Raw genomic sequence first — 21,509 nt, forward strand, 5'->3', positions numbered from 1 at the left:
TCCTCCAGTTAAAAATAAAATTTTTAAAATAAAAAAAATAATTAATGTATTTCATGAAAAGTTGTAGAAATAAGAATAAATCTCTATGCCATTTTTTAAAAAACAAAACCTGTGAGTCTAATAGCAATCCTCATTGTAGCTAAGTGCCAGATATTACACCATGTGTCTTACATAGATAGCTCATCCAACCCTCCCACAATTCTATAGTGGGTATTATTTTTATGATCATATTATAGATTTGGAAACCAACTTAAAAAAGTTAGTCTTCGACCAAGGCCCTCATGTAGCTAGTGATTAAGCTGGCAATTTGACCTCAGGGTCTGTGTGATTAGCATTAAGCCTTTCTGCTGGAGCCCCAGCAGACTCAGGATGCTCGGAGACCATCAGGAAAGAATTCTGAAGGGTTGGGGCCAGAGTTTCTCTGAGGCAGAATTTACTTAGAATGTTTAATCATAAATGTATATCCTCCCTCTTGAATGTCCCTTCCGGCATAAGAGGAGTGATTTTGAGTTGTTAGGCATCAGACGACTTTTAAGAGACTAATAACGTGCCCAGGGCTATTCCATTTGTAAGCATTTACATATCATCTCATTGGAGCCTCACAATAATGGTGAGAGGTGAACAGGGCAGAAACTATTGTTTTGCAAATGGAAGGCTAGGAGTTTGAAGGTTGGGCTCTGTCCATACATAAATGTCACTGGGAAGCCATAGTTCAGTTCAGTTCAGTTCAGTCACTCAGTTGGGTCCAACTCTTTGCAATCCCGTGGACTGCAGCATGCCAGGCTTCCCTGTCCATCACCAACTCCTGGAGCCTACTCAAACTCATGTCCATCGTGTCGGTGATGCCATCCAATCCGTCTCATTCTCTGTCATCCCCTTCTCCTGCCTTCAATCTTTCCCAGCTTCAGGGTCTTTTCAAATGAGTCAGTTCTTCACATCAGGTGGCCAAACTATTGGAGTTTCAGCTTCAGCATCAGTTCTTCAGGACTTAAATCCTCCTGCTCTTACACCTACCTCAGACTGTTTCCCAGCAGACAGTTACACTGGAAGTTCACTGACCCATTTCACCAGGGCTTGATTTTGTGGGGGTGAAGTTGCTGGACCACCACTCTTTCAGTGGAAATGGAGCTTGGGTTGGGAAAACAAAAACTTCAGCCATGGCTTTGGTTTAATGAATAATTTCAAAGAGTGGCCAGTTAACTCCATTAGCCATCAGCTCAGTTGTGTCTGACTCTTTTGTGACCCCATGGACTGTAGCCTGCCAGGCTTCTTCGTCCATTGAAATTTTCCAGGCAAGAGTACTGGAGTGGTTTGCATTTTCTGCTGCAGGGGATCTTCCTGACCCAGCAATCAAACCTGCGTCTGTCTCCTGCATTGGCAGGCTGGTTCTTTACCACTGTGCCCCCTGGGAAGCCCAATTAGCCTTCAGATCATTGCTAAAATAGTCAGGACACTAGCTGATTGAGTATTTTCAAGGATTGTAAGCTCTCTGGGTGACATCTCAAAATATAAAAAGACACTCCTATTTGAAAATCTAGCAGTCAACACTTGGTTCCACAGTGGTAGACCAAGAACAACAATATACGAAGCTTATTGTTATTTCTTACTGATTTAGCAGCATACCAAATATTGTTCACTGGTCTACCAGTGTTTTGAGGTTTTAGGTAATAGGAAAGCATAATATACTGAGCAACAAATGACACAGAAGCTCCATATTTTCATTTAATAGTAAAAATAATTTCTTACCTTATTTTTTCTTATTAAAGGACAATAATCATGCAAGAATATTAAGTACAGAAAATATCTATAATTTGGATAAATTAGAACAGTCCAAGTTGGTTACATTTGAATTATGGCATATATTTCTCTCTGTAACTGAGAAAGTAATAAAAAAAAAAAACTTTCAACACAAACTGGATAAGGATTGTCAAGAATATACTCTACCCAATTATTTTTAATGAAATGATGAAAGCTTGTTTTAATTGGCACAATGGTTGCATACAAAGGGCTATTGAAAGATTACCCTTCTTTGTGTTAAGATGCTCATGTTTTTGCGAAAAGGCTGTCTTGCTCCCCTTTGATTCTCAAGGCCCAGGATGAATCCTAATACATAGTCATTCTTATTGTTGAATTTATTGGCCAAACCAATTTTTTCAATAGTGCAAAATGGTTACATGGCTGAATTCACTCCAAATTAATAGGACCCAAATTAAAGATTTATTATTTTTCACACAATGTTCTGTGACAGATTAATGAAAATTTACCTTAGATTATAGCTTGACAGACTCCAATACACATAATAGAGGACTTAAAAAAAATACATGTTATAGTTTTGTCCTTGAAAGTGCTCACTTTTCAGGCAGTCATGCACATGTGAGGCAAATGATATACAAGTCTCTCAAAACTCATTGAAGATTTTCAGTGTAAGAAGGTGAAGTTAGGATTGTTTCCACTGCAGAGGTAGAACTTGATTATTTGGACATAGAAATGAACAATTAAACTTGATCCTGTCTTCAGGGAGGTCGTGATCTGGTGTGAGAGTGACATAGAATATGCTAGCAAACGAATAATGTAATTTCAGATTGCAAACATCGTTTTGAGGAAATGTAAAATAAAAAGATGATAGAGAATGATTGGGGAATGAGGATGAAGGCTTATTCATCCTCAGTAACCCCTGAAGACAGGGTTACTAAGAGGGCTGGGGCTTCGCAGGGGACACCTGTGGTAAAGAACCCGCCTCCCAGTGTAGGAAATGTAAAAGACCCAGGTTTGATCCCTGGGTCGGGAAGATCCCCTGGAGGAGGGCATGGCAACGCACTCCTTTATTCTTGCCTGGAGAATCCCTACAGACAGTAGCCCTCCAGGCTCCTCTGTCCATGGGGTTGCACAGAGTTAGACACCACTGAAGCAACTTAGCATGAATGAACAGACTAAGAGGGCTACGTTTGAGTTAGTACAAATGAAGACTTATTTTAGAGTTTACTTACTCCTACTTCTGCCAAGGCAGCCATATCCTCACTGCAAGATGTGCTTTGTTAGTTTTATGTTAGCTGAAGCTAGGCACTCTTGTCTTTTTCCAAAGGCTTTGTGTTAATAGCGCTGATACTTATTTACTAATGCCCTGCTGCTGACCTTCTGAAACTGGGGCCATTTACCGACTCCTCAAATTTGAATCTATCTTCTACATGGTCCCAATAAAGTTTTATTTTCAAGACTTCCTTGGCAGAGGAGGAGAGTCATTCCTTCTCTGACTCTATTAAAAGGTTAAAATAAATGCTCAAGCAACCAATTAATTAATAACAGATTAATAATGAACAATAATTAATAAGAAAAATACTAAACACAGCTTAGTATTCTAGTTTTCTCAGAACTATTCTGTGGGATAGATATTGAAAATTTATACTTTCAAAAAGATTTCAGCCGGGTTGAGGAGTCAAGATATATGCATATAAAGCAGTGAACAATAAAACCATTAAATTGGTGGTGGTAGAGACCAGATGCATGGCAGAATTTTAGAATGAAGCAAATTTTTATTGAGTCTTTCTTATATGTTACACATTATGCAAGGTTATCCTATAATCCTTGCAACAATCCTCTAGGATTTGTATTTAAATCCCTGTTTTACAGATGGGGAAACTGAAACTAATAGAGGTTTAGTAATGTGCACAAAATGAACAGAGCTTGTATGCAACAAAGACAGGGCTCCAACAAAGACCTTTCCATTAGTGTGTTTCTCCCCAAATTAGATTTATAAGGTCAATAATAAAGAGAGGTGTTCCTGGAGAAGGTGGAACTTGAATAGTCCTTTGAAGAATTCATAGAAGCCATATAAACTGAGGAGAAATGAGGATGGTGGGAGGCAGTACAGCAAAGATAAGTAATCTCCGTGGGACTATGAGTTACAGTGGTGGGATTCGGAAAGAAGATTGTTGCTCTCTTAAGTCAGATCTCAAAACTCCTAAGTCCTATGCTCTCCCTGCTGCCCCTAGTATTGTGACCTTGGACTCCCTTTTCTGATATGAGATGTCCTAGCTCTGTGGATGGTCAGGCCACTCATGATGGCTGTTCCCTTGCTCTCTGGACAACCCCAGCTCAACCAGTGCCTGCTTCACCTACACCCTACTCACAGACTTACCTCCCTACATACTCACCCCAGGCCCCAGCTAAGGATGGCTCAAGCTTTAGATCAGAATTCTCCACTATGCTTATCAAAGGGGCATTGAGGGGTGTGCTCCTCTGCTGGTTCCCTGGTAAATGAGAAGCCCACCTGACCTCAATTCCTCCTGTAACTGGGAACCTCCCCCTCACGCTGCTGGGAGTGAAGCCTGCCGCCAGGATCTGCTCACCATGGGCTGCACACGGTGGGGTGTCATTCCAGGAGCTTGCTTCAGATGTGTAAGATCCCTGCTGTCCTTTAAAGCAGCAGCTCCCAACCTTTTTGGCACCAGGGGCCAGTTTCGTGGGAGAGAGTTTTTCCACCGGCCCAGTTTCAGGCCTCGTGTGCAGCAGTCCAAGGGGTCGCAAAGAGTCGGACACGACTGAACGACTGAGCTGAGCTGAGGTTTCGGAATGACCCTAGTTTTGGGATGATCCAAGCGCATTGCATTTATTTTAAAAATTTTATTAATTTCTTTTTGGCTGTGTGGGGTCTTCCTTGCTGCTTGGGCTTTTCTTCAGTTGTGGCGAGAGGGGGCTACTCTCTAGCTGCGTTGCGCAAGGCTCCCCTTGTGGTGGCTTCTGTTGTTGTGGAGCCCTGGCTCTAGGGCCTGCGGGCTTCAGTAGTTCTGGCATGTGAGCTAAGTAGTTCTGGTTCCTGGGCTCTAGAGATCCGACTCAGTGGTTGCGGCACACAGGCCTAGTTGCTCCACTACATGTGGGATCCTCTGGGCCCAAGAATCAAAACCCTTTCTCCTGAATTGGCAGGCATGTTCTTTACCACTGAGCCACCACAGGGAAGCTCTCAAACACATTACATTTATTGTGCCTTAATTTCTAGTCGAACGCCGCCGCTGATCAGACAGGAGGTTCGTGGCCTGGAGGTTGGGGACCCCTGCTAAACCATTGAAGCTGGGCAAGCATAGAGCTTAGAGGACTGCAGGGTGCAGCCCAACATTCTAACTTGGGCAATTCAGGATTCCCTCCAGTGTCTCCGTGGGAACCTTCACCCTGGAAAGGCCCAGTGGGGACTAGGGGGTGATCGAAGAGTCAAGTCTCCCCAACCTTCCCACCCCACCGGTCTAACACTCTCCCACCAAGTCCCCAGGGATAGGTGCAGCTGTCATGCTCCTTGTGTCTGGCTCTGCACGAGCCCATTGCTTTCTCCAGCTGCGCATGCTATGCCACACGGAATGGTGAAAGGTGAACCTTGCTTCTTAAGGCTGAGAAAACATTCATCATGTTTTCCTTCTTAGCTCATTGCACTGTCAAGGGGAACACAATATGCTATCCCCAAATATGCCACTTTGGTGTGTGGATAATTTTCAGCTGAAGGCAATCAAGACCCTACAGATTGGAGAAATACCTTTACCTCTCCCTTAATTACCTCAATGAGTTTAGTTGGGGGAGGGGGTGGGAAATGAACCAGGAAAGAAAAAAAAAAACAATCCTATTATGAGAGACACCTTTTTATCTGATTGCTTGTGCTCAGGGCAAACTGCTACCCACAAGCATCAGCTGCTCTTAACTTTCTGTGAATTGCCCTCCTCCCGTTCGAAGCCCCAGGCTCCTAGTACATCCCTTAGCTCAGGAAGGTTCCTAAGGCCTTAATTGCACTACTTGCTCTTTAATTTCATATCTTTGGGGGCTTCTTTACAGAGGTGGCTCTGTGGTAAAACAATCTGCCTGCCACTGCAGCAGACTCAGGAGACGCTGGTTCAATCCCTGGGTGGGGAAGATCTGCTGGAGAAGGAAATGGTAATCCATACCTGTATTCTTGCCTAGAAAATTTCAATGGACAGAGGAGCCTGGCGGGCTACGGGCCATGGGGCCTCAAAAGAGTCAGAGACAACTGAGCAGGCACACACAGAGTTAAATTTGTTTTCCTTCTGTTAATCTGTCTTGCGTACGTGTGAGCTAAGTTGCTACAGTCATGTCTGACTCTTTGAAACCTTGTGGACTGTAGCCCTCAGGCTCCTCTATCCATGGGTTTCTCCAGGCAAGGATACTGGAGTGGGTTGCCTTGCCCCCTCCAGAGGATCTTCCTGTCCCAGGGATCAAAACTGTTTCTCTTATGTCTCCTGCATTGGCAGGCAGGTTCTTTACTACTAGCGCCACCTGAGAAGCCCTGTTAATCTCTTTCATGTTAATTTAATTATTAAATCAGCTAAAGAACTCAAAAGGCAAGAAGGGAAACTTTCCATCCCTACAGCTGCTCAGAGGACTTATCTTTCATGGGCCAACCTAACAATGTTTCCTACTGCAGATGCTGCATACTCATACTGTTTGCTTTTGTTGAACTTTATTGCAAGCCCTGTTGGGCTCCCCTGGTGGCTCAGCTGGTAAAGAATCTGTCTGCAATGTGGGAGACCTGGATTCGATCCCTGGGTTGGGAAGATCCCCTGGAGAAGGAAATGGCTATCCACTCCAGTATTCTGGCCTGGAGAATTCCATGGACTGTATAGTCCATGGGGTTGCAAAGAGTTGAACACAACTGAGTGACTTTCACCTTCATTGTAAGCCCAGTATAGGCACAGAAAACCAAAGAAATTTTGAGTCCTTGTTAGTACTTTCATTCAATGAAGCCAAAATGAAGTGGGTTGCCAAAGAATGGCCAGATCAGCCTTCATGCAATTCTCATTCTAGGAGAAGTTCCTGGACTCTGTGAAGAGGAGTCTTCGAGTTCTCCAAGTCTTGCCACACTACACGTCCTTCTTCTACCCATGGGCATGTAAAGTCCCCCCTAAGCTGTCTCTAGATGATGTAACAGATAAATCCCCAAATGTTAAGAAATTAATGTTTATTTCTCACTCACTTCACAGTCTACATGGGCTTCCTGGTTATATGGCTCTTCTCCAATCAATGATTCTGAGAACCAGGCTCCGACCAGACTTCACTATCAGCACATAGCTTGGTAGTTCTCCATTCAGGCAGCAGATGGAGGAGTAATGGAAACTTGAACATGGGAAATATTTACAAGCTAGGCTTGAAACTGGTTACATGACTCTTTCTCTTTTTGGTTAGAACTCTAACCATATCTAACTGCAGGAGAAGCTGGGAAATATAGTCAAGTTGAGCACCTAGAAAGGAAAGGAAACATGTGTTAGGTATGAATTAGGAGTCTCTGCAAGTCCGTGAGCCAACCTAGGCTTATTTCCTAAGATCTGCTTTTCCTATGAAACCAGCAGGTAAGGGTAAGGCTAGCTTCTAGTACCAGCTTAACTGTTTTGCAAAACAATCTGCAGTGGTTGACTTTACCCCATTAGGGTTCAGTTCATCAGTAAGATATATGTTTCAGCAGGAGTTCCTTCCACTTCCTAAAACATCTTGAGGGTTTACAAAATTGCAGAATGAGAATTTCTCAAGTGGTAATAACTGGAAAACAAGAAACATTTATCAAGTGCTTATTACATGCCAGTTAAGTGGTTTACATGCATCATCTTATTTAATTATCAACAGCAATCTTCTAAGATAGATACTATCATTATTATGCCCATATTGCAGGTAAAAGAAAATACACAGAGAGGCTAAGAATCTTGCCCAAGGGCACACTCAATCAATCCCATTCAGTCTTCACTATTCATTAATGTTAGTTACAGTAGGCTTTTTCATTCATTTGTTTTTATATTTATTTACTCAGCAAAATGCTAAGAATGCTATTTTAATAGATAAGTCATGTTCCTTGCTCTAGAAAACTTAATAGAAGGAATAGCCTCTTTTTTGGGGGGGGGCTTGCAGATGTTGAAAGCATTTTATTTATTTTATTTATTTATTTTTTATTAGTTGGAGGCTAATTACTTTACAATATTGTAGTGGTTTTTGTCATACATTGACATGAATCAGCCATGGATTTACATGTATTCCCCATCCCAATCTCCCCTCCCACCTCCCTCTCCACCCGATTCCTCTGGGTCTTCCCAGTGCACCAGGCCCGAGCACTTGTCTCATGCATCCAGCCTGGGCTGGTGATCTGTTTCACCCTAGATAATATACATGTTTTGATGCTGTTCTCTCAAAACATCCTACCCTCGCCTTCTCCCGCAGAGTCCAAAAGACTGTTCTGTACATCTGTGTATCTTTTTCTGTTTTGCATATAGGGTTATCGTTACCATCTTTCTAAATTCCATGTATATGCGTTAGTATACTGTATTGGTCTTTATCTTTCTGGCTTACTTCACTCTTTATAATGGGCTCCAGTTTCATCCATCTCATTAGAACTGATTCAAATGAATTCTTTTTAATGGCTGAGTAATATTCCATGGTGTATATGTACCATACCTTCCTTATCCATTTGTCTGCTGATGGGCATCTAGGTTGCTTCCATGTCCTGGCTATTATAAACAGTGCTGCGATGAACATTGGGGTGCACGTGTCTCTTTCAGATCTGGTTTCTTTGGTGTGTATGCCCAGAAGTGGGATTGCTGGGTCATATGGCAGTTCTATTTCCAGTTTTTTAAGAAATCTCCACACTGTTCTCCATAGCGACTGTCCTAGTTTGCATTCCCACCAGCAGTGTAAGAGGGTTCCCTTTTCTCCACACCCTCTCCAGCATTTATTGCTTGTAGACTTTTGGATAGCAGCCATCCTGACTGGCGTGTAGTGGTACCTCACTGTGATTTTGATTTGCATTTCTCTGATAATGAGTGATGTTGAGCATCTTTTCATGTGTTTGTTAGCCATCTGTATGTCTTCTTTGGAGAAATGTCTGTTAAGTTCTTTGGTCCATTTTTTGATTGGGTCATTTATTTTTCTGGAATTGAGCTGCTGGAGTTGCTTGTATATTTTTGAGATTAATCCTTTGTCTGTTGCTTTGTTTGCTATTATTTTCTCCCAATCTGAGGGCTGTCTTTTCACCTTGCTTATAGTTTCCTTTGTTGTGCAAAAGCTTTTAAGTTTCATTAGGTCCCATTTGTTTATTTTTGCTTTTATTTCCAATATTCTGGGAGGTGGGTCATAGAGGATCCTGCTGTGATTTATGTCGGAGAGTGTTTTGCCTATGTTCTCCTCTAGGAGTTTTATAGTTTCTGGTCTTACATTTAGATCTTTAATCCATTTTGAGTTTATTTTTGTGTATGGTGTTAGAAAGTGTTCTAGTTTCATTCTTTTACAAGTGGTTGACCAGTTTTCCAAGCACCACTTGTTAAAGAGGTTGTCCTTTTTCCATTGTATTTCCTTGCCTCCATTGTCGAAGATAAGGTGTCCATAGGTTTGTGGATTTATCTCTGGGCTTTCTATTCTGTTCCATTGATCTATATTTCTGTCTTTGTGCCAGTACCATACTGTCTTGATGACTGTGGCTTTGTGGTATAGTCTGAAGTCAGGCAGGTTGATTCCTACAGTTCCATTCTTCTTTCTCAAGATTACTTTGGCTATTCGAGGTCTTTTGTATTTCCATACAAATTGTGAAATTATTTGTTCTAGTTCTGTGAAAAATACTGATGGTAGCTTGTTAGGGATTGCATTGAATCTATAGATTGCTTTGGGTAGTATAGCCATTTTGACAATATTGATTCTTCCAATCCACGAACACGGTATATTTCTCTGTTTGTGTCCTCTTTGATTTCTTTCATCAGTGTTTTATAGTTTTCTATGTATAGGTCTTTTTTTTTCTTTTTTATATTGAAGTATAATTGACTTACAATGTTGTATTAATTTCTGATGTACAGCAAAGTGATTCAGTTATATATTTGTGTGTGCATGTATATATACTTTTTCAGATTTTTCTATTATACCTTATTATAAGATTTTAAATATAGTTCCCTGTGCTATACAGTAGGACCTTGTTGTTTATCTCTTTCATATATAATAGATTATATCTACTAATCCTTTACTCCTCATTGGAAGGACTGATGTTGAAGCTGAAACTCCAATACTTTGGCCACCTGATGCGAAGAACTGACTCATTTGAAAAGACCCTGATACTGGGAAAGATTGAGGGCAGGAGGAGAAGGGGACAACAGAGGATGAGATGGTTGGATGGCATCACCGACTCAATGGACATGAGTTTGAGTAAATTCCAGCAGTTGGTGATGGACAGGGAATCCTGGTGTGCTGCAATCCACGGGGTCACAAAGAGTCAGACATGACTGAGTGACTGAACTGAACTGAACTCCTCACTTATCTCCCCTCCCTTTTCCTTTTGGTAGCCATAAATCTGTTTTCTACATCTGTGGGTCTATATCTGAAAATAAGTTCATTTGTGTCATATTTTAGATTCCATATGTAAGTGATATCATACTTGTCTTTCCCTTTCTGACTTACTTCACTTAGTATGATTATTTCTAGGTTTCAGGTCCATTCATGTTGCTGCAAATGGCAGAATATCATTCTTCCATGACTTTCCATGTACACACACACACATATCACATCTTCTTCATCCATTCATCTGTTTATGGACATTTAGGTTGCTTCCTTGTCTTGGCTATTGTAAATAGTGCTGCTATGAACATTGGAGTGCATATATCTTTCAATTAGAGTTTTAATCTTTTCAGGTTATAGGCCCAGAAGTGGGGTTGCTGGGTCATATGGTAGCTCTATTTTTTAATTTAAGGGGCTTCCCTACTGTGCTCCATAGTGGCAGTGCCAATTTACATTCCCATCTGCAGTGTAGGAAGTGAAAATGAAAGTCGCTCAGCTGTTTCAACTCTTTGTGACCCCATGGACCATATCCTGCCAGACTCCTCTGTCCATGGAATTCTCTAGGTCAGAATACTGGAGTAGCTGTTCCCTTCTCCAGTGGATCTTCCCAACCCAGGGATCAAACCTAGATCTCCTGCATTGTAGGTGGATTCTTTACTGCCTGAGCCACCAGGGAGGGTTCCCTTTTCTCCGCACCCTCTCCAGCATTTATTCTTTGTGGACTTTTTAATGGTGGCCATTCTGACTGGTGTGAGATGATATCTCTCTGTAATTTTGACTTGCATTTTTCTAATAATTAGCAATGTTGAGAATCTTTTCATATACCTATTGGTCATCTGTATGTCTTCTTTGGAGAAGTGTCTATGTAGGTCTTCTGCCCATTTTTTGAATGGTTTTTTGGCTTTTTATTGTTGAGCTGTATGAGCTTTTTATATATTTTAGAAATTAAGCACTTGTTGGTTGCATCATTTGCAAATATTTTCTCCCATTCCGTAGGTTGTCTTTCCATCTTATTTATGGTTGCCTTTGCTGTGCAGAAGCTTCTGAGTAGGTCCTGTTTGTTTTTTATTTCTTTTGCCTTGGGAGACTGACCTAAAAAACACTGCTACAATTTATGTCAGGAAATGCTTTGCTTATGTTTTATGGTGTCATGTCTTATATCTAAGTCTTTAAGCCATCTTTTGTTTATTTTTGTGAGAGGCTGTGTTCTGTTGATTTACATATGGCTATCCAGCTTTCCCAAACCACTTGCTGAAGAGACTGTCTTTCCTCCATTGTATATTCTTGCCTCCTTTGTTGAAGATTAATTGATCATAGATGTGTGGGTTTATTTCTAGGCTCTTTTTTCTGTCCCATTGATCCACATGTCTGTTTTTGTGCCACCACCATGCTGTTTTGATTACTGTAGCTTCATAGTATTGTCTGAAGTATGGGAGAGTTATGCCCAGACTTCTTTTTTATTAGGATTTCTTTGGAATTTATGTGTCATTTATGGTTTCAAATAAGTTTTAGGATTATTCTAGTTCTGTGAAAAATGTCATCTGACAGGGATAGTGTTAAAGCTGTACATTTCTTTGAGTAGTATGGCCATTTTAAAAATATTAATTCTTACAAATGAAGAGCAAGGGATACCTAGGAATAGCCTCTTACTCGGTTTCATCCAAAAAGATGCTACATTTGACAATGTAGTATGAGTACCTAAGGATTAATGTTTTTTGTTTTAATGTTCCCAGGTAGCACTAGTGGTAAAGAACCTGCCTGTCAATGCAGGGAATGAAAGTGACACAGGTTTGATCCCTGGGTCAAGAAGATCCCCTGGAGTAAAAAATGGCAACCTACTCCAGTATACTTATCCGGAGAATCCAATGGACAAAGGAGCCTGGTGGGCTACTGTCCTTGGGTCACAAAGAGTCAGACACGACTGAAGTGACTTACCGCAGTATATGCTTTTGATTACTGAGGCATCCACTTCAAAGACATCCGTCCTCAATAAATGTATTGCCACCTACACAGCTAAAGCCCACCCCACACACAAATTTCCCGTTTTAGAAAGCCCTCAGTCACCTAGATAACCAAGGACTTGAGTAACCATGCTTTGACCTTCCTGCACCTTAATTCCTGCTCTTAAGTTTTAAGTTCACCAGTAGCTGGTGAACCCACAAAACGTTAGGCACCCCACCCTCAATTCCAATAGAGGCAGAACCCCAGGTCCACACTCTTTCTATTCATGACCTGTTTGTGTGGCTCTGGGCATGCCGTGTACTTTTCAGGACTTGGGAAGAAACCTTATTTTGTCAAAGTTCCCCAATGGCTGTTGCTAAGGTGAGTCTTGCAATCATAACAAGGACCACAAGGGCTGGTTCAGCCACAACATTGGCTCTGGAAAGGAAAAGTCTGTGGAGGCTTCTCACAGTAGTAGGGCCCAGGTGAGCACCCCCAGGCATACCTAGTTGATGACATCACTATTCATAGGCTGAGATGACATAAAATAGACACAGGTATGGAAGATATCTTGAGAGTATCAGGATCACAGTCTTTTTTTTTTTTAACTTTTTATTTTGTGTTCAGGTATAGCCAATTAACAATGTTAAGATAGTTTCAGGTGAATAGCAAAGGGACTCATCCATACATATACATGTATCCATTCTCTCCCAATCTATTCAGCCTGCAGTTTTGCAGGCCTGTGGAATGACCCTTCCTATCCCTAAGTAGGAGCACAGAAAGCCTTGTTGTGTAGCGTTCTGTGCAGTTGCCAAAGACCCAGTAAAATTTTTTTGCATGGCTTCCAAACTAAGTTTCTAGAAGTAGGTTTTGTCTAACCCCATGAGACTTTTGGTCTCAGAGTGTGGCTAGTGTTGATCCTCAGAGAGGAAGCTCAGAGAGCGGGGCACCCAATAGAATAAGCCAAGCACCGTCTTGGTCTGCTCACCAGTTAGCTGTCTTTTCTAAGGAGAACTGGTTCAACAATCCCTTCATCCAGAAGTGGTTCCCAGAAACATGTAGGCAAACTGCCACAGGTTCCATTTCCCATTTCTAGAATGTTTTGGTCTAGGGAGTATTTCATGCTTCATCAATAGAGGCTTTTTCCTAAATTCTGGTTTTGTTTCTTTGCAACATATGCTTACATGCATCTTTTCCTTAGAGCTCTCCAAGCCTCACACTAACATGGGTTAATTCTTCTTAAGCACAGCCTGGGAAGGGCTTCCTTAACCATTCAGAACTAGAGAAGGCTTAGGCCCTAGTTGAAACAATCAGGGCAAAAGTCAGAGGAGCCACAGTTGGAAAGACTTTTTTTTTTTTTTTTTAAATACAAACCTCCAGGATGCAAGATTCCTAGAGACTTAACCATCCGAGGACATTCTCTATTATGTAGCTGAACAGGGTATCCTCAAGCAAACTGAAGGTGTTGCAATTGGGAAGGATTATCTCTGGGGTTCTCAGTCTGTATCTAAGACAGGAAAACAAACACACTTGTGGGATGAGGCTGGAAAGCTGATGCAGAGGGTGAGGCATCCATATGTCATAACAGACAGTTGGATTTCATAATATATATGAATCCCAGCAGAGCCTTTCGGGAGGATTTAAGGAAGATACTGTCAGAGAATATTGAGTTACAGACCAATCCAGAGTGGCTGCTAATTTCTTGCCTCCTGTAAGGTGAGAGTGTGGGGGAAGTCAGTCATCCCCCTCCATGTGGCCTCTGCAAGACCTGCTAAATATAGTCATCCTCTGAGTGTTAAACTAGTTAGTCTTCTTGTGGTAACAACTGCAGTTGGATGTGTGTCTTTCCATGTGTCAACATAAGCCGTATGTAACGTTTCATGACAAAGTGATACAAGAAAAGCTTCTGGAATAGAATTAATTCACAGGCCTGGAAATAATTTTCATCTAAAGTCATTCAACTAAACCTGCAATGGCTCATCAACACGTCCTGAAAATCTGTTTTGGGCAGGACATGGTGCTAGATGTTGGCAATATATTGTTGTTTTTCTTTAGTCCCTAAATCTGACTCTTTTGTGACCCCATGGACTGTGGCCCACCAGGTTCCTCCTTTCCATGGGATTTCCCAGGCAAGAATACTGGGGTGGGTTGCCATTTCCTTCTGCAGGGGATCTTCCCGACCCAGGGATCAAACCCATGTCTCTTGCATTGGCAGGTGGATTCTTTACCAGTGAATCTCATTATTAACATATGGTCCTTACAATTTAGGGGTTCACAGTCTAGTATGGATACAGACCATAAACAGAAGCAATTAGTGTATGTATTGTAGGAATGAGATTGTAGAGACAAAGGTGGCTGCTGCAGGGGCACAGAAGAGAAGTAGCTGGGTCAATTCAGAGTTCAGGGAAGACATCCTTTGGGTACTGATAGGTGGTTAAAAGCTAGACTGCTTCACACAGATGTAGAATAAGCTGAAGACCAGTGATTGTAATCAAGATGGCTGTATTGATGCTCCAAGGAAGTGCAGAAGCCCACTGATACATGATGCAGTATGCTAGTGGAATTCTGGGAAATTTTGTATCAGCAGATGTGGAATATTTGAGAGTCCTGAAACTTGGCTGAAGATTTAAAGTTCAAGGAACCAGGTGCCATTAGATCTGTGGAAACTCAGTTTGATAAATTAAGTATAAAGTGCTGGCCAGCAGAAGGCGCCACAGGAAGCAGCGTCATGGAGACACGTCAGGCAAACATCGTCACGCCATATCCATGTTTATCCCAGAAAGGATTGCAGGACCCCTAGCAGCACTCTAACCCATCTGGAGAGCCACACCATGGACAGCTGCCACGTCATCTTCACAGCGTGAGCCTGATGACGCAAATGTGTGCAGGCACTTAAGCCACCACAGAAAAGCTGAGCACTAAGTGAAAACGTCACTTGTGGGAAGGTGTGATATGTGTGGGGGAAGCCAAATCACAGGAGAGTTACCCCAGGGCCAAGGCAAGCACGATTCAACAGGAGCCGTCCGGCCTGTTCAGTTCAGGCATTTCCTAAGCCCACACTCAAAGAGTGCTAGCAGGACCCAGAGGTCCAAAATTATGAGTTATTTAACTTGGCCGTGAGCATGACTAGCTCTTTTGTGACTTGGCTGTTCTTGGGGATGTCACACCTTAATTCCATTGGGCTTCACTGAAGAATATTTTTTTAGGTGTGTTTTATACTTTGAATGACATAGTCCTTTCTGTTTCAAGAAATAAAGAAGAACCAGTAGGAGGGGGTAAATTCACTCCAGCTCATTCTCTCAGGAAAAATGCTGCTTTGTAAGGAGTTATACTGCAGACACACAAGCTCCAATGGGACATGCTGCTGCACACAAAAAGCCATCTTTTTTCTTCCACTGCTTTAAGCCTGAGCAGAACTAGGAGACATTAAGGCGGAAGTGGGAGTGTGACTGAGTAACCCTTAGAGTTACTTGCTTCCCCGGTGACTCAGATGGTAAAGAATCTGCCTGCAATGCTGGAGACCCAGGTTTGACCCCTTGGTTCTGGAAGATCCGCTGGAGAAGGGAATGGCTACCCACTTCAGTATTCTTGGCTGAAGAATTCCAAGGACAGTGGAGCCTTGGCGGGCTACAGTCCATGAGATCTCAAGGAGTCAGACACAACTGAGCAACTAACACCTTTACTGTAGCCTTAATTGAAGAACATCTATTTTTGGCTTCTGCTTTCCTGAATGCCCACTTCAAGAATCTCACAGGACGAGATTTATTGAATTTTGAAACCTGAGCTCTATCATCTGTTCTAAGAGAAGACAGATTTCACAGACTGTCCAAGTACAGAATGGAGTGTTGTGATTACAAGAGAGAAGGAAGCTGGCTTGAAGACAAGATTAAAAAAATCTGCAACAATGAGAAGTGAACAGAGACTTTTGTAGAGCCCAGAGGCAACAACTCTCTAGGAGTCCGGTCTTCTAACTCACTTTTATAGGTCAGGAGATGACAGGATGAAATGTACTCTTATTTTATTTCACTTGACTCTCCCCCCCCCCCAGAAGCAGAGAATTTTATTAGTGTGTTTTGCTTCTAGAGAAGCTACAGTCTTTGGGCCATATCCAGTGCTTTTTCTGCTATACAAGGGCAGACAGCATACAGGGAACAAGCCCTAGACATATTTTTAAAGGCCTGGATTTGAATCTTTGGTTCTGTGAAATGGAGATAATCATGTATTTCTGAGAAAAGATAATGTAATCAAAAGTTCTACTTGTAGGGTGGTGGTGGTGATTTAGTCGCTAAGTTGTGTCCGACTCTTGTAACCCCATGGACTGTAGCCTGCTGGGCTCCTCTATCATGGGATTTCCCAGGCAAGAGTACTGGAATGGGTAGCCATTTCCTTTCGACGGGGTCTTCCCCGTGGATCAAACCCAGGGATCAAACCCAGGTCTCCTGCATTGCAGGCAGATTCCTTACCAGTTGAGCCACCAGAGAAGCCAAGCATCTGAGAAATGCTAGTTATGCTGGTGTTTGTCCATTTGTCTTCCTGATAGAAAATAACATGTGAGCAAAAACTGTTTTAAAAAAGACATAATTAGGATGGCTTGCCTGCCTGCTCCATTAAAGTTGATCTAGGAAATTTTGAACCAGTAAGAATCTTGCCTAGGTCAGACTGCAGTTGGTGGGAGCATCTCCCTGGTAAACCGGGGTACAGAAGAATTCTACTTTGATGTCTTACTAGCTGAATCATTCATGGGAATGAGCATAATGTGGGTGGGCTGAAACAGTAGAAGTTTCACGTTCCAGTCCTGTCTTCAATCAGTTCTATTACAGTCCTCAGGCCTTTCTAGGCCCTTTTTTCCTGTCTTTAAAATAGAAATGTCACAAGAGGTGGTTTGGAAGATTTCTGGCATCTCTGATGTTCTGTGGAAGGTAGCTAGATCTCATTCATAATCCATCTTTGGAATATTCTATTTAAGTGAAAAGATAGATCAACAATAAGCTGAAAAATCTCACTTGCATAGAAAGGAAAACGGGTGTCTCATCTCTGCTCAAGCACTTCTAAATGTTTCTTAATTAGTTTCTGTTGCAATGTCCTTTCTTCTTCACAGTCATGACACTCTAAGAAATATGAAATTCCAAAGCTTTAAGAATTTGGTAGTGAAGATGCCTGGATTTAGACCCTGTAGTGTTTATCAACATCTATTATCTACCTATCTCTCTATATGTATATATTCCCCTCGTGGACTATAATACTCAAGGATAGGAGTTTTTCTCATATTATTCTTGATATGTAGCAAATATTGGAGTCACAATAGGTGCTAAATTAATTATGAGTTAACTTGATTTGATAAGGATTAAGTATTTTCTTTACATATTCACTTTTTAAAATATACAAAGTGACTTCTTGTTTTAATGAAATAAAATGCCAACAAATATTCAATGAAAATATAGCACACTATTGTTAATTCTTTAGTATATATCTTACCAGATTTTCCTAAGCCTATTCAGCCCATATAGTCATATATTTACTCACACTTACACATTCTCATGGATTTTGATTTCCTTCCTTTACTTGTTTTTAATGAAAAAGTGATAGTACCATAGATAATATTCTATAGATAGCTCTTTAAAATTAACTTTATTTATCCTATAGTTGGCTTTGAATTACTTTATAGTATGATGCACTATAATTTTTAACCAGTTCTCTACAGATAAACATTAAGATTGATTTTATTTTATACATTTGTTTGGAAAATACAGACAAAATTTAAATAAAAATTTAAAAATATGTATTTTAGCCACTTGTATGCATTAAATATTAGAAAACCCAGGTTCTAATCTTTATGGGTTGAATCTGCTGGAAAATCTGTTGTATATTCCAAAGATAGGCGCTTAGTGATTTATCAAGCCTTCTCCAGGTCTCTCATAATCCGCAAATGAGCAAGGCTCGCCCAACAGCTGCCACCAGCCCTGGTTTCCCCAAAAGCGTCATCCTGTGGGCTTCAGTTAACCTGACTGTGAACAAATTAGCTTCTGGCTCCAAAAACCTCCCCCTCTCTTCCACAGATGCACAGGACAGGACAGGTTCTCCCTGCCTCTAACCATACATAGACAATTTTAGCAACAGCCTGCCTGGCATCTGTTTCACCAGGTTCTTAATCTCAGCACCATTAGTAATTGACACCATAAATAAGATCACCGGTGAGTGCCTGGAATCTTGGGATGGGCCAGGAATTTGACCTGGAGATGCTGGGGGGTCTGACAAGAGCAGTCTTGTGGTAAATTAATATCTGTGGCAAAAAAAGGGTGACTCTAGCACATAGCTGAGTAGACACGCAGGTTTCCCAGTCTGGAGGTGCTCCATAAATGAGATAAAGTTTCCTGACCTATCTCTGGGATTATTTGTAGCCGTGGTTACAGCATGTGATAGCTCCGAGTGCTTTCTGTAACTAGGGGAGTGGGGCTTCTCACTTCAGGCTTTTGGCCAGAGGTTGCAAACTTCTGGTATGTTGTCAGTAAACGTGTAGAATGCTAAATATTAAAAATAAATAATTTGCCAACATTTACAAATTTGGAGGTTTTGCATAAAATTCTGAACTTCTGGTATCTTTGTGGGGAAAAGCAAAGATTTGGCATCACCAAGACCACAGTTTCATGTGGGGGCCAGACAGGGCTGCCGTCCTCAGTAGGCTTGTGAGCTCTCCAGTTTGACAGTCTTCCTCTGGTCCTCTTCCCTAGCCTGTAACTGCAGGCCTCTGGCTAGGATGTGATGACTTTGACAACCCAGATGTTCTGTGGCTGTTCATGGCTAAGCAGATGAGCAACCACTCACACAGTATGAATTAGTGGCAAACTTCGGGCCTCCCAACTTTCAAATATTTATTCTTTCATTTACCTAGAGGGCAAAACTGCTAAAATTAAAATTCACTCAGTGATAAGAGGTGACATTTACCCTAGCAGAATTATTACCTCTCTTCTCCAGATATATAAAGTGAGGTTCAGAGAAATTAAGTGAATTGCCAAGCTCACAGAGGTAGTAAGTGGTAAAGCCAGGATTTGGCTTCCCGTTAAAGAAGATTCTCATTCCAGAAGTTCTGCCTGGAATCACTGTCCTTCGCTTTATCAGTCACTTCCAAAACTGAAAGTGCCTCCAGGTAAAGGGAGGCTTGGGCTTCCCAGGTGGCTCAGTGGTAAAGAATCTGCCTTTCAAGCAGGAGATGCAGGTTCGATCCCTGGATCGGGAAGATCCCCTGGAGGAGGAAATGGCAAACCACTTCAGAATTCTTGCCTGGAGAATCCCATGGACAGAGGAGCCTGGTGGGCTACAGTCCATAAGGTAACAGAATCAGACATCACTGAATGAGTGAGCATACATACACCCAAAGGGAGACTTGGAGTGTTCATTGGCTGATACTAAAGAATCATTCATTGACACCTATGTTTTCAGCTTATAAGTAGTCCATGTGGGTACAGAATGCACTTGAAGGAGGGTGGGGACTCAGATGAATCTTCCACTTGAAGACCAGGACTACATAGAAAGAAGGGCGTGGGAGGATGGGGTTCAAAGAACAGGGTTGGTATAAAATTTTTTCACTTCTGATAAGAAGGCGTATCCTGAGGACCCTGAGGAACCAAGTCTTACCAACACAAAAGGATTTTAGGTGAAAGATAGAGAATGAACATGCCGAATAAGAAGTCTGTGGGGAAAAAAGGACAAAGCTCCTTTTGTTAGAACACAATCATTTGGAGAATGCTTAGAATGAATGGCAGACGTAGTGGGGAGCAAAGCACTTCAGTTTGTTTCTTTTTGTCCTTTTTTTTTTTTTCTTTTTCGGGCTGCACTGGGTCTTCGTTGCTATGTGTGGGTACTCTGTAGTTGTGGCAAGTGGGGGATTCTCTTTATTATGGAGCAAGAGTTTTTATTGTGGTGACTTCTCTTACTGCAGATCAAAGGCTCTAGGCATACAGGCTCGGTAGTTGTGGTCCATGGGCTTAGTTGCTCCTCAGCACATGAGATCTTCCTGGACTAGGAATAGAATTTGTGTTCCCTGCATTGGCAGGCAGATTCTTAATCACTGGACCACCAGGGAAGTCCCAGCACCTCAGTTTCTGACAAGATCTCATTTTCTTCACCAAGGAGAAGTGTCTCAACCGTAAAGTATAGAACAGATGTAATTAAAAGGAAATTGAAGCCAAGATAGGTGGGAAGAGAGAATTAAAGTCCTAGTGAGAAAGTGGGCATGGTTCAGTGAATGGAACATAGGTTCTGGAGTTGGACAGACTTGGGCTTGACTCCTGACTCAACCTGACTCGTGTTATGTAACCTTGGTCAGTTTTCTTTTCTGAACCTCAATTTTCATGGTTGGGATTAAATGAAGGATGTGTGTTAAATGCCTGGCACATTGCACTCTCCAAGTACATAACTGAGTGGGCATGTGGGTTTCTTAGCTTGGAGGTACTCCTAAGTAAGATAGAGTTTCCTGATCTATCTCTAGAATTATTTGTACTCATGGTTACAGTATTTGATAGCTGTAAGTGCTTTCTGTGACCAGGGGAGTTGGGTTACAGACGTCAGTCAGTTCAGTTCTTTAGATCAAGATGAATCATACCCTGGGTACCAGGAGAATTTATACATGAGATGAGGAAACTTGTTGGTAATGGTTAAAAATTCACAAATACTGAGAGAGGTCCTAGAAAAATTGGAGAAGGGCAAGGGGCAAGCATCATTATTTTGAAAGAGTGATTGAAAGAGAGATTCAATGCTATAGACTTGGTGTCAAATCCAGGCAAAATTCTATAACATGTTAATCAGATAGTTAGAAAAGACAGCAATGTTTACTAGAAGTCAGCCCAAAACTGTTAAGAAAAAAGTCATTCCAAGTAAATCCCACTTTAACTTTTGTTTCAAAATGTTAAATTAATCGATTAGGTAAATACTGTGGATTAGCAAATCACGCTATTGATGTGACATTTGACAAAGATTTCAAGATATTTTATGGACAAGATGGTGAGGCTTCAATTGAATGGTAGTACAGACCAGGCTTATAGAACTCAAATATTGATGAGGGAACAATTCTTGAGGGAACCACTAAGGTTATGCCACAGGGTTCTCTACTTGGTCTTATCCTCATAGACATCTTTAGCAGCAGTTTGGATGAAAACAGATTATATGTCATAGAAATTCAGAGCACATATAAAAACTGAAAGAAGAAAATATCAGTAATACATTGAATGAAATGATCAAGATTCAAAAATATGTCACCCATCTTCAAAATGGACTGGTAA

The sequence above is a fragment of the Odocoileus virginianus genome, chromosome 5 (genome assembly GCF_023699985.2).
Source record: "Odocoileus virginianus isolate 20LAN1187 ecotype Illinois chromosome 5, Ovbor_1.2, whole genome shotgun sequence".
Taxonomy (NCBI): Eukaryota; Metazoa; Chordata; class Mammalia; order Artiodactyla; family Cervidae; genus Odocoileus; species Odocoileus virginianus.